Source organism: Cryptomeria japonica, chromosome 11 (assembly GCF_030272615.1).
Source record: "Cryptomeria japonica chromosome 11, Sugi_1.0, whole genome shotgun sequence".
Classification (NCBI taxonomy): Eukaryota; Viridiplantae; Streptophyta; class Pinopsida; order Cupressales; family Cupressaceae; genus Cryptomeria; species Cryptomeria japonica.
Window position 1 is genome coordinate 100,008,634 of NC_081415.1, and position 18,123 is coordinate 100,026,756.

The following is an 18,123-nucleotide window of genomic DNA, read 5'->3' on the forward strand; positions in this document are numbered from 1 at the left end:
AACCACTTTCAATAACCCATTCATTTTTCTCTTCAACTTTCACAACTAGGAATTTTTACTCATTAATGCAGCTTGCAGAATCTGTAGTTACTGGATCATCTTCCTTGATAGCAAAGAACACAAATTCATCTCCAGAGTTTACTTTATTAAATTCATCATTTGTCACACCTTCATCAACAACATAATAACATTTCTTTTGATATTTAGACTTATATGGCTTAAATGGCTTCTTAGGATTTATATCCCTTTTCGAACACCTTGATACAAAATATCCTATGTTATTACATGAAAAGCATTTAAGAGGTAACTTTCCTTCATACTTACCAACAATAAGTGCTTCCATCTCTTCAAGCTCTCTTTCTTCACCTTCCATCTCTTTTATCTATTTCTCATATCTAGATTCTCTTGTAGAACATTCTCTCAAATCATATCTCTGCTTCCTAGAAATAGTAGCTTTGAATGCAAATTCAGTCTTAGGAAGAGAGTCACCAAACTCACTCAACTCAAAAGAAGCAATTTTTCCAACCAACATGTCTCTGGTCACACTTGTCACAGTCCAAATATCATCAATAGTAGCAACTTTATGTTTGTAAGCAAGAGGTAAGGATCTCAATACTTTAGCAATGATCTCAGATTCTTCAAGGACTCCAGTGATACATTTGATACCACATACAAGCTCATTCACTTTTTGCATAAAAGAAGTAATATTATCATCTTCACTTATCTTTGGGTTCTCATATTTTCCTTGCAAGCTCTGCAACTTAGAAAATTTCACATGACTATCACCTTCATTCAAGGTTTCCAACTTTACCCAAATCTCATGAGCGGTCTCAAGATCCATCACATTAGTCATTTTAGAATTTGTCAAGGCACTCAGCAAAGCTTCGTTGGCTCTAATATTGTATTTTTCTTCCTTCATCTCATCCGGAGCAGTAGGACCATTCTTAGGAACGTTGCAGACATTCTTAGTGATCTTCCAATATTCTTCTCCAATGCATCTCAAATGACATTGCATCTAGCTCTTCGAGGGAGTGTAGTTTGTTCTGTCAAATATTGGACTATCCTTATTAAAAGAAAAGGTTGCCATCCCAGATCTCCCCAAGCAGTCAAGCTTCTTCCAGAGGATCTATCTTTGATGCCAATTATTGGCAACAGTGCAAAAAACTGAGAGGGGGGGGGGGCGAATCAGTTTGCTCACAAACACAAAACTTTCTGCAACTTAATTCATAAATTTGATTTGATAATTAACAGCTAAAGCATGAAAGAACATCATATCAATAACACACATAACACCAAGATTTTTGACGTGTAAAACCCGATCAAGGGAAAAACCATAGTGGGAACCTACGCACAATGAGATAATACCCTATTAGGAGTAAGTGAAATATTATGATGGGGAATGCACATGCATCCAGGCACATTATTTAGAGCTCACTGCTCAAAATAAGAGACCCAAAAAGGATACAACCTTTAGGGAAGGTTCACTACCTTACAAGGAGTCCCACTAACTTTTAAAGACATTTGGATTACATTCGGAGAATCATGAACTGATGAAATAGTATCTCAACATGCTTGAGTACAGTTCTGGTTAAGCTCATTGTCTGATCTTCTCCATAACACTTCTCCATAAATTTGCTATATTAATTAGATCATTATTCTCACACACAAATACCTTTTTCCATGATCAGATACCTTACATAATGATTACAATGCTTATTTATACACATCATCAACCCATGAATTATAGGTCAGCTTCACCACATGTTACACATATAGAAATATAATCACACACACCTCAATAATGCATGTGGACCAAAACAATGTCAGGTAAGACATAGGTTGGACCTAAACAATCATCGCAAATATGAAACACCTCCAAGAATTATGCCCCGATCATCTACAACACAATACACCATCATGAATGTCGCATAACACGAAGAACGCCGCTAGATCAAAAAAATATTTAAAATGCACACAAATATCAATGTGGACCATCAATATGCATAGTACACAATCTATAAACATCATTAGGCAGCATGAATTACACCGCAACAAGTGCAACAACTGGATATATAAGAATCATCATCATTATTATATCAGAGCACAAGAACATACTCAAAACTGATTGTCAAACTAAAATATTTGCTTACGGACTTCCAAATCATGAACCAATCAAACTGAGGACACACATTAACCTCCCAAACACATCCCACACATCCACAAATGAAGATGTTATAATTCTGGAGCACAATATATGGATTTACCACAACCTACAATGTTGAACAACTGAAATATCAACCACAATACCGGATTTTATAACTTGCTCAAATCAACATGCGGACCTCTAAAACTTATGTTGAATCAACTATAGATACTTAAGATAAAACCCATTATAGCACATCAGCTCATCTGCATTACACAGGCTCAACCAACTCAACCAAACTGACTGCAACATAGAAACACATAAGAACTTCTGCAATCTCCACATGAACAAACTCCACACATGAATATATTGGCATCAATGATAATATATCAACAAACATGTCCAACAATATCCCAACATCCTCATCTCATTTTTTAAATTCTCCATCATCTTCTCTACCCTTTGAGGTTTCTTCCTTATAGGTGGCATCTCCTCCTTTGATCCAATGCAACTGCCTCAACTAGGCGGTTTGACTACAAGGTTTCATTTTCCTCATAGTTAGCGATCTATTAGACACACTTACAGATTGCCTCAAATCAACGATCTGTTCACCCAAAGGAATGCCTCAAGGTTTGCAACTTGCTTTGATACCATCTAACATAGGCATGATATAAAGGGTCCCCAAGGAGAACAATCCAAATCATGTAGAAAGAGTAACACAATAGAAGAAACAACACAGAATGGAATAGCAAGATAAAACATCCATAATATCATAGATTCATCACGAATTAGCCGACATCATTCAGGCAACATACAAGCTTATAAGCCTAACTACAGAATACATTCCATATTACAATCCATCTGGACCCCCAAGAGGTTTCCTAATTATAGATCATGAATTGATATCCTCGTATCTCTTTTCTATCCCTCAAAAATCAAATAAAATAATATATATAACATTCAAAACACATCCAGGTCGGCCACAAAAGATCACATTCTCCAAGACAAAAAAATGAAATGTGTAAAATAGGTCGAACCCAAAGTGTGAAGATATCCTCCACCAAGGACAAGAATGAAGTGTGGACCACCAAGGAAGGTCATCCAAGGGCTTGTGAACATCCGATTATATCTGCAAGTCAATAAAATACTCTACAAGAGAAGAAATCTCCAACTAGCCGATAAGCTCAAGTTGCTCTGGGAACTAAGAAACAAATACTCCAGAAGCGATAACTTGTCAGAAAAGGGTCCAAATAAAATAAAAAATCTAGAACAAACAAAAAGAACAATTATGGAAGCCAAAAATCTATTTCACAATGAAAAATGAACAACTATCGAAAAATGTTGAGAGAAACACAAAAATTGCAACATTGAAGTGAATAGGAACAAAAATGAAAATAAATATTTTTGGTTGATGCAAGATTTCTCATCAACCGAGGATTCTCCTGCATCATTTTACCTTTACTTTACCCTTTTCTTTGTCGAACACCCTCAGATTGGTCTTATTGATCTAGAAGGAGTCAAAGGCTTGGTCAAGTGGTGGATATATTTTCTACTAGCTGGAGGTATCATAGTTCTGGTGGGTAACTTCAAGATCTTTGATAACTTCATCTCTCATCTTTTCATATTGGTGTAGTTTTCAATATTTTTTTTCAAAGTCAATGTACTCCAAGAAATTCGTGTGGCCAAAAAACATCTACTTGTATGTCTTCTTTATAGATTGGAGTACCTCCCTCTATCAGGTCTAGTAAATCTTCTTGATGGTAACTTTAGTGCGAATGTGACCTATTCAACAATTACAAGCACAATAATTTTACAACTGGACTGAATAAGAGTCCTCTCTTTCTCTTGGTACATATGATCATTTCTTCTCTTCCACAAAATCCAAAGGATATTAGTGGATAAAACAAGCCAAAAAAGATTAGAATTTTTAACTAAACCTAGTACAAAACCCATAAGGACCTCTAACCAGCAAGACTCATTCTTGATATCGTAATCCCTAGTATCTTACCCATAAATAGAGATTGAACATCATTAGCATAATGACATTGAAAAAATATGTGAAAGAAACTTTCTATATCACCACAAAAAAGATAATAGACAGGTCTCGGTTTGAGAACAAACTTTTGAATAATAAGTTATCATCTAAAACAAAATTCTTCTTGGGTTCAAGTACATTAGATCAATAGGCTTCAATTGTTTTCTTCTAAATTTTATTATTTATATTAAGATTCTATTTCATATTAACATGCTCAATAATGCTCCATGTTTGAGTAAAGATCCTATACAAACAACTAGCCTTGATGGTGAGAAGAGGGGTCCCATCAACCCATTTTACCTTAGTGATGAGATCAATTTATTTGAGTTCTTTGATAGGTTGTTCTAGAGGAATAAGGAGCTCAACACTAATAGAGTATACCCTTTTGTTACTATTGGGGAGTATAAATTTTTTCTCTAGCAATTCTAGATCCTTAAACCACTTATTATTAAACAAGTTCCCAATACCAATCAAACTTGCCAGGTTTAATTTCCTAGCTGATAAATATTACAAGAGAGCTAGTATTTTATCTTTATGTTCAATCTTACACCAAACAGATCTATAACCAAAAACTTCATGTTTCTCATATTTAATTTCTTCAACATGATTAATGTAGATTTTACACATTTCTCTCGCCCTCCATATGTTGAAAAACACATTGGATCCTACAAGGATAACACTTAGGTTACTAAACAAAATGTCATGCATATGCAACCCTTTCCATTTTTTGGTACCTTTGAGATTAGTATCCTGTATGTTCTTTTGATTAATATTTTGTAAGGTTCCTTCTCCTCAAGAGGCTTAATGATCCACTTAGTCACCAAACCACCCCTTGATTTCGAAGGTCCTTTAGTCCTAGGCCTCCCAACTACCTGTTCCTGCAACACTGATACCAACACACAACATGCTTCCTTTTCTTTCCTCTACCATCTAACCATAAGAATTGTCTAATCACTTTCTAAATTTTCTTAACATGATAGCCTACAAAATACTAAGTTGAGGTATAGTTTATTGAATACGATGAGAGGATCTTTTGGTACACCTGAAGTCTTTTGGCCAATGATAAGTAATTCCTTTTCCAGTTATCCAATTTCTTCTCAATTTTTGAATACATATAGTACCACATTTTTGGAAATGAGGTAGAGATAAAAAATGGGATTCCTAAGTACCTAACAATCTTATCTAGGCCTTCCCATTGCCACCCAAAAGTGTTTACCCATTCTAGCTTCTTATCAGGCCACCCAAGGAGGATATATTTAGTTTCAAAAAATTTAGATCTAGATGCTTTATAGAATAGTTCAAGTCTAGTTACCATATTGCTTACATTGTCCTTATTAAGAATAGGAATAATGCGGTGTCATTTGACCATACGTTGAGGATAGATGCAAAGTTGCAAATTTTAATACCTTATACCTTCACTTGAACTAATTCAGTTATGAGAATATAATATAGACCTTCAAAGGCAATAACAAATAAGGTTGGTTCCAGTGGACAACCTTGCCTAATGGACCTAGATATAGTTGGAAGGCCTCATAGAGTTCCCTATTAATGTCAATTTGTGCATCAGAATATTTGAAAAGTAAATACACCATCTTAAAATAAGCATCTAGAAAACCCATAGCTTCCATGATTGTTTTAATGAAGGACCACTACCCTATCATATGCTTTTTCAAAATCAAGGAGCAACATGCCCACTTCCTACCCATTCCTCTTAGCCCAATCAAGGCTTTCCCAACTAGTAAGTAGGTTCTCAAGAACATATCTTTTCTTGATGAACATTGAATATGTTTGGTTTATAATCTCTGGCAAGATATCAATAAGCCTTCTATAAAGAAACATTAAAAAAAATTATAAGACATATTCAAAAGTATTATAAGTCTCTAGTACTTAACATTTCTTCTATCCCCATCCTTAGGTATCATCTTGACTATGCCTCTATTAATCTCATCTTCCAAAGATAATTCATTGATGGATTTTTGATAACCTCAAATAAATCCTCTACCACCTAGTCAAATTTTGGGATGATAATGTGATGGTCTCAAAGTGCTTTGAGTTTCACTTGAACACTATTGTTTTTATTACTACTATTAAAATAAAAGGTATCTTTATGAATATAAAATCTGTCCAATATGCAATACACCCTCCTCTCATTTCCTTGGTTGTTGTGCTAGGTGTACCAAATCCCCTTTCTCTCCTTTCTTTATCCTTCCAGTGGAATTCATCACCAAAAAATAATCTTCACTACCTTTTCATCCCCATGGATTGCCACCTTTTCTTTATCCTTCTAGTGGAATTCATCACTAAAAAATAATCTTCACTACCTTTTCATCCCCATGGATTTCCACCTTTTTTATCCTCCCTAATCTCTATCTTGTTGAAATTCCCCCCAAACACCCATGGTATCTTTGGCAGGGTACTGGCTATCCATTTCTAAAGGGAAATTCTATCATTATGTTCATTTGAAGTAAATATAAAGTATATGCCAAATTTAAAATTATCTTTAGCAACTTCCACCCATAGACATATATTGCAAGGACAAAATCCATGCTTTCTAATGTATTTGACCCAAGCTTGGCTTACTAGGATAGCAATCCCCCCCCTTCCTTTCTCATGAGTAGTATGGAACTCATAGTCTCTTTCCAAATTGACTTTGAATTGTTGAATAGTTGAAAACCTACAAACTTTACTTCCTAGAGAAGAAGAAAGTCCATCTACTTGTTCTAAATATTACAAAGAGATCTAACTACATATTTTCTATTAGGGGATTGCAATCCCATATTATTCCAACTGATAAATCTAATCATGTTTGACATTTCAAGGGGGGTCCTCTTTACTATTTTTACACAAATTATTGAAGCGTTGAGGAATATCTTGTTCTTTCCCTCTCTTTCCTTCTTTAATATCACTATTGGTTCTACTTACTACTTTCCTTTTTCTCATTCCCTTACTAGAGATATTTTTTTCCCTTCCCCCCTTCTCCTTTGTCAAGGGTTAGGGCATTCTAAATCAATCATCATGTCTTTTTCCTCACTATCTATTATTCCATCCTCAATTTCCCTAGGATAGGTGGAGTCTATTAAATCTGAGGGAAATGAAGTATCATTGTTGGGCTCATCGTTATGATTTACGAATGAGGAAGACTTTACCTATTCAATTGTGGTTAGGTTTCTATTAGTCTCTTTAAGTGAATCCTTAGTATTAGTGACCATATTCACCTCTACTAACTGCTTTGTCCTCTCTATATCTATCCCAAATTCTATCTCATCATTAACCAATATGTTCAAAACATTTGAAAACTATGGGAAAGAATATTTACTTCTTTTTCTAGCCTTATTTAGTAATTTTAGTTTTTCTAGGACTAGATCTATTGGGCACTTTTCTTGAGGGGTAGTTCAACTTTGCTGCTTTATTTGGTACAATCTTCATTATTAAAGTTTTTAGAAGAATTTATCTCATTAGTCACCCTTCCATGTGATCATTTTTTCTCTCATTTTCATTTGAGGGTGCTCAAATGGGAGCCACAGACTCCTCTGCAATCTTGCAAGGGTAGCCAACATGTTTTCAGAAGTTTGTCTAGCGCGGGTTTCATGTAAGACTTGTTCATGAGAATCACTCTCGGGTAAAAATTGGGCATCCATCTCATTAAAGGTAGAATTTGGGTTATTAGAATTATTATATTTCTTTTTATTGAGAATTTGAGGATAGATAAATGATTACCACTCCAAGTCACAAAAAATTAAAGAACCTCCCACTCACACTAGTATTAGTTTAGCCTCACCTTCACTACCTTCGGCTCATGTTGCCCCCCTTAATTCAACTCATTTTTCTTTTCTAGTTTTCCTTCCAAAAATTATTGTTCCATATCACATTTTACTCTCTAATATATATACTTCTTCAAACTTTTCTAGACCTTATATAAAAAAGATTGCAATAATGATATTATTTTGTAACTATTTGTAGTTTCATAAATTGTATTCCTCTATAATTTCACACTCATTTTTGTTATCCCTCATTCTTGATTATGCTCAGCCCATGGTCATTTCTTGAAGCTCTGCATAGTCCTTCACAGACCAGCCTGCATTTTCGAATACTTCTAAAGACCAGCCTGCATTTTCGAATACTTCTGTCACGTTTTGTGTAACTTGCAGAACATGAAGGGAGTGATGGTGGTTATAGAGTTACCAAAATACATTAAAAACAATGTACGCGTTTAGTGTGAGCAGACATGCAAAAATGATGTAACGTATAACTTCATTGAATATTATAAAAGGAATGGAATAATAGGCTTCTCCAAAAGATGTAACGTATATTAAAGAAATGGAACGATGGTTTTCTTGTCAAATCACAAATATTACACTTAAAATTATCCCCGTAAGGAGATTTTGGAGATTTTTGAATACACAGAAATCTCAAATTTATATGTCGCCGTTTGAGTTGTTGTTTTGTACTATTGAAACTAACAAAAATGGTACAAAACAACAACTCAAACGGTGTGGAACTAACAAAAAGTGGATAATTTTAAGCGTAATATGTGCGACACACGCCCTTTGTTGCAAGTTGCATTCAGAAAACCTTTTGTTGCAAGTTGTAACTGTATTCATCGACTGCATGGTTCCTGCTTGAGGCTAACAAATGTCATTCCCTGAAAATTTTCATATTTCTTTTCTTCTTTTATTGCGTGCATGTCTTGCAGAGTTTTAGGGCTCTGAATTCTCGTTCTTCTGTGCAGACATTGTAATAGACAGGCGGATGAAGAACATTCTCACAAAAAGCACAAACTGAAACCTAAAGAGTAAGTTACAGGAAAAAAAACATCTTCACTCTTTTCTTGAAATTTTAATGATAAAACTTATGATTTCTAGTTTTTTTGCCCTGATTAAGGTTACGTTTTTTAAGTTTTGTTGATTTAATTAAAAATTTTCCTATTGGACAGACGGAAGTGTGTCCTTTGTAGCAATATAGGGTAACATCCATTGTGTGTATAAAGCGCTACCAATCAGTGTATCCATGGCTCAGTCTATTTACCCATTTGTTTTAAACAGGTGATCCAGAGTAGGACAGGGGTCGTTTGCAGACGAACTTTCAAGTGAACAATCCTTTTAATTTTTATTTTATTATTTTCAATTTGTATGTTTCAACTTAAAAATATGGTTAAAAATACTGGAGATTAGACCCTAGGGCTGCTTTTATTTGTTCAGAATTCTTATGCAGTGAATAGTGCAGAAAGCTTCACAGAGGCATTAGGAAGTTTATTTGGTTACAATGGAAGCACTACAGGAGGTATCGGCTATGGAGATGATTGTTAGCATCTAAGGTGTGTATCAACTAAAATATGTACCAGTCTTTGAATTTTTTATATTGCTTGCTTTATGACTCTTTTATGGGCATTAAGTCATACCCCATTGCAGTAGAAACCTATATAATTAACAAGGAAATACTGCTAGCACTAAGGTTTTGTTACTGAAAGGTAACCAGTATTAGAGGTAATATATTGCCTAAATGATTGATGCCATTCTTGTTCCTCTTTTTCATAGCCCTAATTTATTTTTGCCCATGGTCGTCGGCCAAATTTTTAAGATTTTCATAATTTGTCTAAAGGAGGTGGATGGAATCAATGCATTCAGAAAATTATGCATTCGGTTATCTATACTTAGGGGTAGAGCATTTACGGGTGGACGGATTTATTTGTAGTTCCGCCGAATAAAACAAAGATCATAAATAGCCGAATAAAGAGAGTTTAATTTTTTTTGTTTTACAGGTGTAAGGAATGTTTTCAGTCCTTTCAGTAATCACTGAATTGTTTTCAGCAATTTTCGCAATTGCAAAACTGTTGGACGGTGAATTATGCATGTTTTCAGGTATGAGACAGGTTTGACACAAAATGTGGACAGACATGTTCACAATAAACAAAACCTATAGGTTAATAATAGTTTTATTATTCACAGCAGTAATATCTCTGTAGTCAGGTTAAAAGAAAATAAAATAACAAAAGTTAATCACCCTAGGATATTAAATTAAAAAATTGATATGGTTCCATAGGAACTTTATTTTTAAAGTGTGAGGAGCTCCTTGAATAGTATAGAAGATGTGGATTTCTTCATTTACATTTCTAGATGGCCAGATTTGTGTAACCACAGTTTTCTGGGTAACACAGAGTGTGTTAATTATTAAATAAATTGGATACATTCTAAGAGAATTCCATATTTAAATACTAAGACACTGTTTCCTTTTTGTTGACTTTATCTCATGTGGAAAATATATCTGTAGATTGTAGTGATAACTTGTGCACTTCATGTCTATTTCCTGAAAAATGTTTGTGAAGAGATTGCTGAAACCTTTCTGAATACAATGCAGGGAACTTGCCGAACTCTGTTTCTCAGGAAAACCTAAAGATACCAAGGCTTCTCTAGAAATTTTTATTAATCTGCAACAAGAAGTATCTCAGTTTGTTGTCAATATGGATACATGGAATAAACCCAGAGCTCCCCATGGAGGTGGGACTTCAGATATCAAAGGAAATAATATAATTGAGTACTCAGAGTGGATCCACAACAGTGTTCCACTGGGATGCGTCACCCCCTTTTTTTCCCGTCGTCTCGTCGGAGACGGGGAGACATCTCCGCGTCTCTTAGAGAGACATGGAGATGCCTCCACGTCTCCTTGGGAGACATTTGGGCATCTCCCTGTCCTTCGAGAGATGTGCAGACATCTCTCAAGGGACGGGGAGATGCCCAGACGTCTCTTGTCGCTCCCATGCATATGCAATGTTTAAAATTAAAATTAAAAAAAAAAGTGACTTTTTAAGTTTTTTGGGGGTTAAGGGGTAACTCTAATTGGACGTGGGCCAATAGAAAAATAACACCCGACGCCTTTAGAAAATAATAAAAGTATTTTTGGACCCCACAAGGGGTGCTGCCCCTTGACCCCAATTTGGGGCGCTGCCTCCAAACCCCCGTTGAAAAATATAGGGGGAAACCGCGCTGATAGAAGTAGGGAAAATCGAACCTCCGAGTCTGATTAGGCTCCATATAACAACATGACTTAAAAATCTTGGTATTTAGATTTAGTATTTCAAATTTCCTAGAGTCTCATTTGAAATGTAATTCTTATACTGTAATACTGTCATACATCTTTTCAAAACTAGTTTTTCAAGTAATATATGTATATATATAATTATATCAGCACCACCACCCTGCCACCCCCCACGGCCGTCCCCCGCTATCCCCAAACTTAGACCCTTGGTCCCCCATCCCCAAAACACGTCCCCGCATCCCCCTGTCCCCAACGCCCGTGGAACACTGATCCACAACTACATTAACTGAAATATTTTTATTAAATGATCTAAAAAAAGTCATCTATTAAATCTAATTTAAAACATGATTTAGCTGCTGAAGAATCACCATGAAGGAGACTTAAAATCATTCTCAAGAAACTATCTCAAGATTAAAAAAAATCAAAATGATGCCTCTTTTCTAGGGGCTCAGTCTCTTATTCTGGTACAAGGAAATTAGGCAAGTCCATGAACTTCACTCCTAGTGGGATGACCTGTATGGTGACATCAATAGGAGGTCAAGGTAACAATGGCAACCAAATAATCAAAAGGTGTACTAATGTGAATTTGCATTTGAACATATTGTGGTCAACAAAGTTGTCGAATCAAAACCTCAACAACAAACATCCAATAACATCAATATTGCAGCTTACCAATGCACCTGAATTGAGGAGAATAGAAATGATAAACATACAATTTTATGATATAAATATAATAGATATTGAGATACATTTTCTTAAACCATATGTCAGCAACATTATCAAATCCTTGTCTGAAAATAAATGGCATTAGTAATTGCATCAATTTCATGTTTGCGATATGCCGCTTTTGAAGCCCATGTTTACTATTCTAGCTGATGATAAATCACATTCTTATCTTCTATTGATTGGAGAGACTCAGCATTAAAGATATATTGACAACAGTTACTGGAACTATTGTACTATTTCATCATACTGTTCTCGGTGAAGGCACAAAATCCTTTTTTTTTGGTCCTAACAAGTTATTTATATTTTAATATTTTAATAGAGTTTTTATTTTACAATGATGATAATTATTAACAAAACACTTAATTTTCAACATTCTTAGGGAGTTTGGAGAGGACATTTATGCTGCTGCATGCATAGTAGAAAGGTTTCGGACAGAAGGGTATGCATATGTAGCTCCGTTTGATGATGGTCCTTTGAGTGTAGAATTGATATCAAAAGATATTGTAAGGCCTTTCCTTTTCTTCATGTTTCGGCCCCTAAAACTGTGTCATCCGGTACAAGGAAGAGATGATGATTAGTGAATGGTCAAATGCTTCAGAATACTTTTACAAAGTATGTTTAAGCTATCCTAGTAAGCTCTTATCTTATATATGTAAAGTTGCTATAAATGCACCTCTTCGTCTTAACTACTCACTTACATGTTTGCAGAAAAAATATCTAACTTTATTAGTGTGTACATAGCATTCAAGTTTTTTTGGCATTATGGTGATGGTTTATTGCTTTTTATCTAACTTGGTGTTATGCAAATTCAACCTAGGTTTTCACTGTCTTCTCTCTAGATTAAAAGTTTGAAATACTTGGATGATTATGTTTGACATCTAGGATGGTTTATTGCTTTTTATCTAACTTGGTGTTATGCAAATTCAACCTAGGTTTTCACTGTCTTCTCTCTAGATGAAAAGTTTGAAATACTTGGATGATTATGTTTCACATCTAGGATGTGAATACCTTAGAAATAGGAAAATAAATTGTGAAGTCGTGGAAAGAACACTCACATTTAAACACTAGAAGAGTACATGTATCCTATCAGGCATTCTTTTAAAATTTTGATTGATTTGATTGTCTAATGATTCAATATTTTGTTTCTCTTTATGCTTCTTTGACTGATCATATTGTTCAAACTTGCTTAGACCTTTGAGTACTGCTAAATCGTTACATTTTAACCCGCAACTTTCACTATGAAGTGCTAATGCATTCTTGTTTTGACTTATTGCAAGGCTGTTGGTACAGTACAATGGGATTAACTACGAACATTTTAAACAAGCAAAACAACTCAATATGGTAACCCTCTGAACAAGACCTGGGCTGTCAAACTATGAAGTTGAAAGGGCAATCATAGTGGTCAAATACAAAACCTAACTAGAATAAACTAGATAATAATAAAGGCCTATTATCTCGAATCTCGGCACATTTGCATCCTAATTTTATCCCCTCTTTACATTAAATTCCATTGGTTATATAAGTAAATCAAGCCATTCATTGTTAAGAATTATTAGTTCTTGCTGGAACTTCATTAACACTGATGATATTAAGATATAGTTTTTATTTCTTTATCTATTAAGGTAGTTTAAAAGAGTGATGGTAGTTCTGATATTTTTATGTAAACATTTTTTCTCAAGCTATACAGTTGCCGTAAAATTAGGTCTATTATATTATCTTGAAACTCTTCTCTGCCTCTTCCAATTCTAGACTATGGAATATAGATTCAGGTGTCTTGTATTATGCCATACATTCATTAATTCAAAATTGACCCTTTTTTGAGAAAAAGTCATTACATATTTCAATAATTGGTTTTCTCTTGATGTTCAAATTGAAAAATCTAGAAAATACTGATCTTCTGAAATTGCGTTTATTCATATTTTTACTACTTTTTCTACAGAGCTCAATAACCACATAAATCACAGTTGAGTTCACTACCGAGAAATTTTCTGTCAGTTAGTTGTAAATATCTTGATGTAAGTGCATCGATTCTTCAGAATGTTTTCAGCCTTAAAATGGGCCACACATGATGTGAACTGATATTGTGATTCAGAGTTATTGCTCTAAGTGAACTGGATTTAGTAACAGGAAATAAAAACTCATATAACACCAATCAATTTTTAGCCTTAAATAAGGGTAAACCCTTTCTTCACAGTTGTATATTTTTTTTCCTCATAGAATAACATGATGGTTGATATTTTTATTCAGTTACCTCGTCATCAAATTGTATTGGATCGCAATGTAATAAAAGTAGACATGTTTGATCTCGAAATTGACCTATGTTAATATGATACCAACTTCAATCCATTAGCTTGAGAATTAAAATTTTCACTTACGAATGTTGCAAGTGCTATTTGCTGTTGGATAGACGGAAGTGTGTCCTTTGTAGCAATATAGGGTAACATCCATTGTGTGTATAAAGTGCTACCAATCAGTGTGTCCACGGCTCAGTCTATTTACCCATTTGTTTCAAACATGTGATCCAGAGTAGGAGAGGGGTGGTTTGCAGACGAACTTTCAAGTGAACAATCTCTTTTAATTTTTATCTTATTATTTTCAATTTGTATGTTTTAACTTGAAAATATGGTAAAAATACTGGAGATTATACCCTAGGGCTGCTTTTATTTGTTCAGAATTCTAATGGAGTGAACAGTGCAGAAAGCTTCACAGAGGCATTAAGAAGCTTATTTGGTTGCAATGGAAGCACTACCAAGAGTTATCTGCTGTGGAGATGATTGTGATCATCTAAGATGTGTATCAACTAAAATATGTACCTGACTTTGAATTTTTTATATTGCTTTCTTTATGACTCTTTTATGGGCCTTAAGTCATACCCCATTGCAGTCGAAACCTATACAATTACCAAGGAAATATTGCTAGCCTAAGGTTTTGTTACTGAAAGGCAACCAGTATTAGAGGTAATATATTGCCTAAATGATTGATACCATTCCCGTTCCTCTTGTTCGTAGCCCTGATTTATTTTTTGCCTATGGTCGTCGGCCCAATTTTTCAGATTTTCATAATTTGTCTAAAGGAGGCGGATGGAATCAATGCATTCAGTTAGCTATACTTAAGGGTAGAGCATTTACGGCTGGACGGATTTCTTTGTAGTTCCGCCGAATAAAACAAAGAACATAAATAGCCGAATAAAGAGAGTTTAATTTTTTTTGGTTTATAGGTGTAAGGAATGTTTTCAGCCATTTAAGTAATCACTAAATTGCTTTTCAGCAATTCTGGCAATTGCAAAACTGTTGGACGGTGAATTATGCATGTTTTCAGGCGTGAGGCAGGTTTGACACTAAAGAGTAAGTAACAGGAAAAAAAACATTTTCACTCTTTTCTTGACATTTTAATAATAAAACTTATGATTTCTGGTTTTTTTTTCCCTGATTAAGGTTACGTTCTTTTTAGTTTTGTTGATGCGATATCGGTGATACCGATCCGCAAAAAATAATCAATGATGCGGTGAAATCACTGATGCTGGTGAAGCTGACCCACAAAATATCATCAGTGATGCCGCTGAAACTGATCTGCCAAATATTGCCAATGTTGTCGGTGAAACTGCATTGTTCAAAGCTGTTGAGTTAGGTCATGAGAAAATCGTTGCAGAACTTTTGCCTTTTAACACTTCCACAACACTACTGGAGGACAGATGGCCAAACGCTTGTGCACTGTGCGGTGCAAAGGTATCCTTAAAGCATCATTTAATTTTTATACAATCCTAGAAACGCTATCTCCTCTATAATGGGTATCTTTGTATCTCCTTTATAATGGGTATCTTTCTAATTGTGCAGAAGTGCTCAAGAAGCTCATCGCTGCTAAGATGGACCTTCTTAAACAAGCTGATTATTTACGCAGAACACCCCTAGATTATGATGCCTGTCTTAAAGGAATATCACATATTGCAAAAATTCTTTTAGAGAAAGATACGTCTTACTGTTATACAGTGGACAGCAATCACCAATCAGCGCTTCATATAGTGGTCAAAGAAGGCAACATCGATTTAGTGAGAGAGATTAAAATATGCCAAAGACTGCATAGTAATTGGAGACAACGAGGAAAGATATGGTTTTCACGTGGTGATTGAAAATGCAGTACAATTTTTTGACAAAATCGGGAGACGCATAAAAACCTTGATGTTCTTGGTGATATCAAAGAGGCTGATCAATGAAGCTGACAACCGAGGCAAGATGCCATTGGACATAGCGCTGGACATCATGGACACAGACGAACGCCTTTTCGAAGGAGTAAGTGATTCATTTATTTTGCATAGTTCCTCTACTATGTTAATTTAATGCACCTTTCTTTGTTTATGAAGCATTCCCCTGCTTTCCTTTTGAGCCCTTTTTTCCATGATAAATACGATAGTAAAATCCAAACAATTATTTTTGAAGTTATAAATCAAAATAGTGCGCAAGAGCTTTGTCCCCACATAAGCTTCAGAATAGTCAAGCTGAAGCTTTTATTTCTGTTTGTTTTTTTAAATGTCAGTCATAGCATTTCTGGGATTTATTCCTTCCCTGTTAAAAAGCTGAAAAAGAAGTGGCAGAAAATTTAATTTAGGCCAGTGATCAAAAACTCTGCAATCAAGGATCTTAGAACTAATGACCAAACTATCTCCCACCCAAAATATGACCAATCAGGAATAGCTTCATCGCCACAATGTCTATTAAGGTCAAGTATAAACCCCATTAAACGGTTTGAGGTGAACTAAATTGAGAAGGTCCATATTTTGCCGCAAAAAAACAGAAAAGTGATCCAACTGAGCCATGCCTCCCCTTTTCTCTTCCAAACTTAGCATCAAATTAAAATCGCCAGGCAAAACCCAAGGAAGATAAGGAGCAAAGGGCAAAACATACCTAATATGAGCCCAAAGCAGAGTTTTCTCCCAGAGGTCAGTCGAAGAATAAACATTAGTAATTAGAATAGTTTCTCCATAGTCTAGGCTAGAGACTGCCATGGAAAGAGTGGAATGACTAGAAAGCCACCAGAGTGGGATAATCTTGCTTAGGTCCCAAAAAAGAGAAAGGCCTCAGAGCTATCGAAGGCTCCAATGCACTGACACTAGCCAAACCATCTAATATGAGGAGTACGTTGTAGCATGCCATCCACTTAAAGCTTAGTTTCTTGAACACAAAAAATATTCAGAGCATGAGCCCCACCCACATAAAATGATTCTGATAGTTGCTCATGCACCCAAAGCGCCAGAAAATTGCAATTTAGAAGAAGATTGAAACCCCATTATCACAAACCCTCAAACACCATGAATACAAAATCAAACACCGATCAAAACCCCTACAACCCCATCCCCTAGACACATTTCTGTTTCTAATGACAAAAAATTATTACATTACCCAAAGTTTTTTTTTTTTTTGATAAAAGTGGATAGAACACTGAACTATATTAAATTTTAAAAGTTTTTTACAGTGTCTGGTTCAAAAAGCACTGAAGGGAAAGAACCAGTAAGAAAACCCTTCAATATTGCTTAAGTAACACAAGCCTATTCTACCCAATACCAAATGCCCATTGGCATAGTACATCAAAAAACCCATCCCAATTACATAAGCCGCGTTAGATATAAAGGAAGCCGCCAACAAAAGCATATAGAAGGAAGATTAAAGTATGATCACCGAAGGATGCATATCCATTGCTGCCAAAAAACACCAGTCTAAACCACCCCTATCTATGAAACACAATTCTCCAAACCGCTGGTTAGAATGATACCACATAGCAGAAATGAAACCATAATCAGAGACCCTGTCAAAATAAACATTGTGATCAAGCATAGCAGAACCCACACCAAAGAAAATTTACACCAAATAAGGAGGTTGATGAAGACTAAAACTATGCCCTTCTTTACTTCAAATATTCCAAAACTGAGGAAGGGATCTCATCCACACTTACCTCCCGCATGTTAGCTTCACTGTCAATGGCTAAGTTAGCCAAGAAATCTGCAATCTTATTCACTTCCCTATAATAGTGGGAAATCAAAAAGGAATCAAAAAAATCTAATTTTTGCAAAATATGATCAAGTATATATTGTAATTGCCAACAATTTGACTTCTTTTTCATGACACTTTGAATAATAACAATAGAATCACCCTCAATTATCAAGTCCTTAATTCTCAAAGATATAGCCATATCCAAA

The 18,123-nt window shown here is 35.1% G+C and overlaps 1 protein-coding gene across 12 annotated transcripts in view; it reads left to right on the forward strand.

The window, feature by feature from the left end:
• The first annotated feature begins 8,575 nt into the window (after positions 1-8,575).
• LOC131066102 (uncharacterized) overlaps positions 8,576-18,123 on the forward strand; it is a 33,239-nt gene continuing 23,691 nt past the window's right edge. The window contains exons 1-8 of one of the 12 annotated variants that reach the window (XR_009359428.1): positions 8,576-8,812; positions 8,908-8,970; positions 9,221-9,264; positions 9,402-9,492; positions 9,937-12,191; positions 12,316-15,280; positions 15,387-15,661; positions 15,770-16,222. The gene's annotated coding sequence lies outside the window, so the exon portion shown is untranslated. The other 11 variants (XR_009359429.1, XR_009359427.1, XR_009359430.1 and 8 more) reach the window with 11 other exon arrangements.